Source organism: Macrotis lagotis, chromosome 1 (genome assembly GCF_037893015.1).
Source record: "Macrotis lagotis isolate mMagLag1 chromosome 1, bilby.v1.9.chrom.fasta, whole genome shotgun sequence".
Taxonomy (NCBI): Eukaryota; Metazoa; Chordata; class Mammalia; order Peramelemorphia; family Peramelidae; genus Macrotis; species Macrotis lagotis.
Genome location: NC_133658.1, coordinates 226,079,110 through 226,086,838, shown reverse-complemented (window position 1 = coordinate 226,086,838; position 7,729 = coordinate 226,079,110). Strand labels below are relative to the sequence as shown.

Genomic DNA, 7,729 nt, shown 5'->3' with positions numbered 1-7,729 from the left:
GTGCTTTATCCACTGTGCTACCTAGCTGCCCCTTTTCAGAAAATATTGAAAGTTCTGTATATCATTGAGCACCCATCTTTTCCCCTGACAATATGTTGAATTTTTCAGGACAATAAAATCCTCAGAAAAATCCTCAGAGACTAAGCAAAAGAAAGTTTTTATTTGCTTTCTTGAGATAAGGTGCACTTAGGATATACACCAAGATGATGAAAGTCAGAGAACCATGCATAAAGCACAGCAAGTTTGGTTTATATAGATCCTAAATGCAACTTCTCCACCTCTAATGTCCTTCTGTTTAGGCCCATTGGCTGAATTTATTTTTGGAAATCTTCCCCAGCAATAGATGCAAAGAAAGAATATGTCTTCACAATATGTATCACACCACATGATGAAGTGATCTGTTACCAGATCCTCTTAATTTATAGATCTTTGTGACCTTTATGAGCATTTTATTTGAAATGCAGGAACCTTTATAGTCAAGATGTGCCTCAGTCAGAGAAACAATTTTATCTCAAAAAGCAGGACATCTTGGTCCCCTTGGAATGTTAAGTTTCTCCTGGTACAAACATTTCTTTTACCCTGAGAGGACTTCATCTGGCTCAGATAAAGTATCTCACTCAATCTCTCCTCTTATTTTTTCTAACTGAAATCCTCTTGCACTATCCTTGATACATCCTCTCAGCAGAATTCTTACATTCATCATCCCTCTTGGGTTCTATTCTTTCTTCCTGCCCAATTGGGATCCATCCCTGGCCTTTTAGTATAATAATCCTCATCACTTCCTATGAACATCTTTATCACTTGGTTGGTAATGATCTCTATCACTGCATGTATTCTTATGAGTCTATTGGGAGTAGAAATGGAGTTTAATTGTCCTGCCTCTTTTCATCAATAGACAGCAACAAATATAAATTTATTTGCAAGGTGGGGGTCACACTTACAGTAACAAGAGTAAAGTTACAAATATTAAAAAGGGACAAAAACCTCTGACCAAACATTTAAATCACATGGATGCAAGATGGGAAAGATGAACTCACTCATTCTCTCTCTTTTTTTTTCCTGGAGGCATTCAATATCTTTCTATATTTTCAGAGTCAATTCCAAAAAGTTCTCTCCAGGTCAGGTGACCTATTGAGATTTGCATCCTCTCTTTTGGTAAAGGAAATTCTTAACACAACATCTTATCAGACTAAGATTCATGTTTTCATCATTAGACAATAAATTTCTTGAGCTATTACAATTTACATTTTGACTTACTCAATGTCATGTTGATATACATACTTCACTTTAACAAAATAAAACTTCCATAATTGGTTCACTGCTCCAGCGAATTCACTGTTAATTGCCAAATTAATTTGAGTTTACAGCATATTCAGTATACAATCATATTAGTATAAAGAGTGTCCAACAAGTGACATACAGTGTTAACCTCTTGCTCCTTATTAAAATAATAATTCAAGCATCTTTAACTAAAATGAATTTCTCTTCTCAAAATATTTCTAAATATACTATAGGTGATTCTTATCCTTCTGCTAAAATGTTCAACTGATTTACATTACCTTTCTTAAAGTAGAATTTGGAACTGCTATTATGTAGAAATATGTCTTGAGATTACAAAAATCTTTTTCCTTCTTCTTATCTAAATATTCCCTTCCAATATAGAAAAATCAAGGGATCTTAATTCTCATCAGGACATATATCTAATATCAAATGTCAAGATCACACACACACACACACACACACACACTAGCCTTTCTAGCTATTAAACTCCAATTGGCCTAAAATTTCTAAATCAGATTTGCTTAAAGTGAATTGGTATAAAGATTCAGGACATCAAAGGAAAATTCCTTCATAGATATAATTTTGAATGTCAGTTTCAAGGCAGAGCTCAAGTCTTAAGCCCAATTTTAGATTTATCCAGTGAGACATTATTCGAATGTCACTTTTGGGAAACCAAGTCAAAAGTGTCCAACCTCAGACTGCACTGAAAAGCCATCCCTTAAACTCTTTATCCCAATTCACCTGTCACCTACAGCCTCCAAACTTCCATTGGGTTTTCTGGTTTCAAAAGGACATTGGTTCAAAAGCACTTCCTTTGCTGATCATACCTGATTTCAGTCACAGAAAAGTCCTATGATCTAAAATAGTAATTCCATTTAATTAAACCACCAAGTGAATCCACTTCACAAGGACTAAAATACTAATTATAATCTATATGGAGGTCCCAATCAATCAGTCCCATTCCCTACACATATATCTATTCCGAATATCCCTCTTGGGTCCCTGTCATCAGAATATACTAAATAGGATTATTTTCCAAACTTTCAGCCCATTAGTTATTAATTTTAACCCATGAGTTATTAATTCCAAATGTAACAAAACAGTATTGAGTAACGCTTTTTAAAGATTTTATTTATTTTTTATTTACACATTACTAAAATATTCTTGTTTGAGTAAGCATAATACCCCCTCCCCTATAAAAATATAAAAACCTCATGTGAAAAAAAGTAAAAGAAAGAGAAAAAATGAAATGTGTTTTAGTCTGTGTTCTGATACCATCAGCTCTGTTTCAGGTGGTCACGTTGTGTATCATAAGTCCACCATAGAAGTTACTTCTATATTTTTCCACAGTTGCTGTTGCTGATTGTAAGTCCCTCCATCCATTCCTCCCCACAGCCATCTATTATATTTTCTCTCTCTTCTTTCACTCTGTTCTTCTTCAAAAATTCACTGTGGGGCAGCCAAGTGGTGAAGCAGACAGAACACCAGCCCTGAGGCCAGGAGGCTCCAAGCCCACATCCCACCCCAGAGACCCAGCAACCACCTGTCCCCATAGTCCCAGACAGACTACCCAATCCTAGTATCATGCAAAAACTAAAAAAGAAATGGGTTATATCTGACCACCCTCTCCCATGATCTACCCTCTTCTCTATAACCCACATTCCCCCCTCCCCTCCCCCTTCCCCCTTCTCTCCTTTTTCCTCTAAATGCCTATTCCCTATGAGTGTGTATGCTTTTTCCTCTCAGAACCATTTCTGAAGAGAATGAAGGCTCCTTCATTGCCCCTTGCATTCCCCCATTCCATACCATTGCATAAGCTTCAGGAAATATCTTTTATATGAAATATCTTAACCTAGTCTACCTCTCCTTTCTCTTACTCCCAGTACATTTCCCTTTCACACATTTGACTCTATTTTCACAATATATCTTCAAATTCAAGCGCTCTCCTGTGATACATCTATAAAGGCTTCTTCTACCTGCTGTATTAAATGAGAAGGTTTATATGAATATTATCAGTATCATCATTCTAGGCAGGAATAAACACAGTCCATCATCATTAAGTCCCTCATATTTTACCCTTCTCTTCCAACCTCTCTCTATGCTTCATCTGGGTCCTGTATTTGAAGGTCAAACTTTCTGTTCAACTCTGATCATTTCAACAGGAACATTTGAAATTCCCATTTCATTGAAAGTTCATCATTTCCCCTGGAAGAGGATGTTCAGTTTTGCTGGGTAGTAGATTCTCAGTTGCATTCCAAGATCTTTTGCCTTCCAGAATATTATATTCCAAGCCCCATGAGCCTTTAATGTAGTCACTGCTAAGTCCTGTGTGATCCTGACTGCAGCTCCACGATATTTGAATTGGGTTCTGGCTGCTTGTAATATTTTCTCTTTGACTTGGGAATTGTAGACCTTGGCTATAATATTCCTGGGGTTGGTTTTTTTGGATCTCTTTCTGGGAGAGATTGGTGGATTCTCTCAATTTCTATTTTGCCCTCTGCTTCTAGGATATGAGGGCAATTTTCCTGTAGGAATTCTTTAAAAAATGAGGTCAAGACTCTTTCCTTGATCATGACTTTCAGATGTCCAAATAATTGTTTTTGGAAAAAAAAATTTAATCACAAATCAAATTTACATAGTGTTTCATGGTCAATAAAATCACTGAAAGTTTCACAAAGAAAACTCCTGAATGCCAGGGACATCTCAGAAATCCCACAGAACTGTTCTTAGATACTCCCCCTTGACCATTGGGCAAGGATGTTCAGATACATTGGAGGGGATCATTATTGAACACAAGAGCATTTATTAAGTGTCTGCTAAGAGTCAGGCACCATACAAGGTGCTGAGAGGGTACAAAGACAAAAATCAAACAGTATTAGTCTTCTTATACAGTTGGTTCAAACACGTACATCACAACTATTTAATCCAAAATACATATGAATGGTTTTGGAAGATTTGACTAGTTTAGGATGAGCTCCTCATTGAGTTGAGAGTGAGTTGTCCACCCATCAAAAATCTGAGTTTTAGTTTTTATTTAATTTCCAGTGGCTTTGATTTGAGCTCCTGAATGTCTGCTGTGACTAGGTTTGAAATTTCAAGGAGCTGAGGCAGGACTGGAGAGGATGCTTACTGTACCATTTTGAGAAAACACCTCTCCATCAGGATTGTTCTCCAAGCAATCACCAAGCATATGGGAGGATGAATGAGTGTGTGTGTGATACATGACTGGTAAGCTTGAGCTGTGCTCAGAAGCCTGTACACATCAATAAGTCTGTTTCCCTTAGTGTTGTGCTAGTGTCACATATCAGAATGATGCTCTCTAGACAAGGGGAAATAATAATCCAAATGGGACTCTAGAGAGAAAACTCTCCAAATGCAAGACCTGTATTGCAATTGCAAATCTCATTAGAGACAGAGCTCACAAAGGAAGAAAATCAGCACAAGTAGAGTGCTAGAGTCTTTCAAAGTCTGCAAAGGTCTAAGGCTAATAGCAGAATGTCTTATGTTCTTTCCAGAAATAACTAATTTTTTGGAACAGCCTATGTGGGAATATATTTTGTCTTACAAATTCATTGCAAAGTTTGAGTTTTTTGGGAGGATACTTTTTGGGGGCGGGAGTTTATTTTTGTGAAGGAAAGTCACCACACCAGCAACAGCTGAGAATACTGCCCCACTACTCCACAGGTGCCAAAGAGTAAATGAGAATGTATTAAATCACAATCCTCCTCTAAAGCTTATAAATAAAAAGAAATGTGCAAATGTTTCCTAATTCCTACCCATCTATTAAGATTGATGGAAAGAATGAGAAGTTTGATCCTGCTGTTTCCTATGTGAAGAAGTGTTAACAGTCAGCAATTGTGGACAGAAAGCAAGGAGAAACATTTTTCCAACCTTCACATCTAGTAAGTGTGGAATATCTCTAAGCAGTTATGACTGGGTTTCTATTTTTTTAATTAAAAATCAGAAAATGGGAGGGCTTCACAGTAAGGGGTACATAGACCTCAATAGGAAGGACAAGGGAACTGGTTCTACTCAAGGTGACTATTCTGTAGCTTAATGTTTAATATTTCTATAATAGCAGCAAAAGTCAGTATTTTAAAGCACACATTTAAACTTCCCCCACCCAGATGATAACAGTTCAAAAGGGAAAGGTCAAAAAAAAATTCCAAGTTTTTAACATCTTTTCAGGACAATCATCCCCAAAACAGTGGATTATAGATAAAAACCAAGAGGGACCCGGACCTTTGTGCAATGGCACATACATTTGGCTAAGTTCACACAGTAAACCATAGAAACACACTAGCTCTGATGGCTACCTGCAGAAGGGCATACAGGCTAACCCAGTGCTTAGAAATTGTAGCCCCCCCCAGCAGTGTCTTCAGGTAGCAGGGCTTTAGTGACGCTTACCATCTGTCCACAGTCCAAGTAGGACAAGCCCAAAGCAATCAAACATTGCCAACGCAGATAAAACACAAAACAGAGATAGGCCACAGAGATTACAGCAGCCACCACATAAAGTGCCAAGTTGCCCAGGTCTTGAACATAGACAGTCACAAAGTACATATTGATGCCACAGATAAGAAAAACAAGGATCCCACCTAATATTCTCCAAATGAGTCCATTGGCGAAATCATTCATCACTGGGCACAAACTGGTAAATGTGGGGACAGGGATGAGGGCAAAGGGAAGCTGTAAACTCTGCAATACATTCAGGAAGTCATTCATTCCTGTCAGATGCTCCACATCCTTGAAGACTGCAATCAACAGTGTTGGGATGATAGTGATAGAACATGTCAATATCACTCGAGCAAACTGTGACCATTTTAGGTTCAGGAATCCCTCCATGACAAACTGGCCAGAATAGGTTCTGGTCATGGTGGAGCTCTGCCCTGCAGCCAGGATGTGAACAGCCCAGATGTAGAGTGCAGCAGGCCCAAAGTAACATCCCAAGACTACTCCCCCTTTGTAGAGGTCTACACTCAACAGAGTGTCATTTTGGGGGAAAAGGTCACTGTGAGGACTGCTATTATTGACACAGATCTCATGCACTTGCCTGTCCGTTTGATTAAAAAAGGCCTTGGCAAAGACTGAGATGACAAAGACATTGATGATGAAGGAGACAAAAAGGGCGATGCAGGACTCAATGAAGAAGTACTTGTTGGCTTCTCGGACCTCCTGTTTGCTGGATCTGTTCACCTGCCTGGACTTGACTAGTGCAGAGTGCAGATACATGTTGTGTGACATTATGACAGCACCCACAATGCCCACAGCCTGCTCAATCTGTGGGGTTCAACAGCCTGAACAAGAGGGTATGAACATGCCCCACAGCACCTCAGCCTGGTTAGGTTTCACTGTAACATATTCATATCCAAAGGTCAAGGCCATGATGGTGATAAGAAAGCCAAAAAATGCTTCAATTTTCCGCAAACCATATTTGTCCAGAAAGAGAAATACGAAGGTATCTGCTATGGTAATAAGAACTCCAGCCCAAAAAGGAATCCTCCCAGCAGACAAAAGATTGATGGTAATAGCTGACCCTATGACTTCTTGCATATCAGAGCCTATGATGGCTGTCTCCACCATCAGCCACAGAATAATTCGAGGGACCTTGGGATACTGCTGGTGACACACTTCAGCCAGATGCAGACCAGTGACAACACCCAGTCTGGCTGCCAGGCGCTACAGCAAGAGCCCCACCAGAGTAGCCATGAGGAGTATCCAGAGCAATTTAAACCCAGCCACAGCACCAGATTGCAAATCAGATTCAATGTTCCCTGGGTCCAGATAAGCAATGCTCATGAGGAAGCCTGGCCCCGTAAAGGCTCAGAGTTTGTGGAAGCTAAAACAAGAATACTCTTCATCAGGAACCGAAATCTTCTCATTAAAGTAGGTGCTGAAGGGCTCTTCTTGAAAAGCAGGTCCTTATGAAGGGGATTGATTACTATAGATGGTGTTAACTGCACCCAGGCTGGTGGTGTCCCCATGGTCTCCAGAACCATCTTCAGCAGACATCTTCTCTTTAGAACTTAATGTCATGGTGGATGGTGGTACATTTGAGGACTTAGAATAGGATTTCAGCTCACAGCTGGGCACAGCCCCATCCTGGCCCAGCTTCTTCCCCATGGTGCAGAACTGGTTTGCTCTCTCTGTCCCAATAATTTTTAAATCATCTTTACTGAATCTGTTTTCCAGATCACTTGTTTTTTTCAATGAGATAATTCACATTTTCTTCTAATTTTTCATTCTTTTGGTGTTGAACTGTTGTATCTTGATTTCGAACAAAGTCATCAACTTCCTTTAGCTCCATTCTACATCAGAAGGATTTATTATCCTCAGAGAGCTTTCTTATCTCCTTTTCTATCTGGCCAGTTCTGTTTTTTAAGCATTCTTCTCCTCAACAACTTTTTGTTTTATCCATTTGACCTAAGCCAGTTTTTAACATGTTATT

The 7,729-nt window shown here is 39.1% G+C and overlaps 1 pseudogene; it reads right to left on the bottom strand.

Annotated features, from left to right (window-relative positions):
• Nucleotides 1-5,628: 5,628 nt before the first annotated feature.
• On the bottom strand, nucleotides 5,629-7,404 carry LOC141523024 (natural resistance-associated macrophage protein 2 pseudogene; annotated as a pseudogene).
• Between the last annotated feature and the right edge of the window lie 325 nt (nucleotides 7,405-7,729).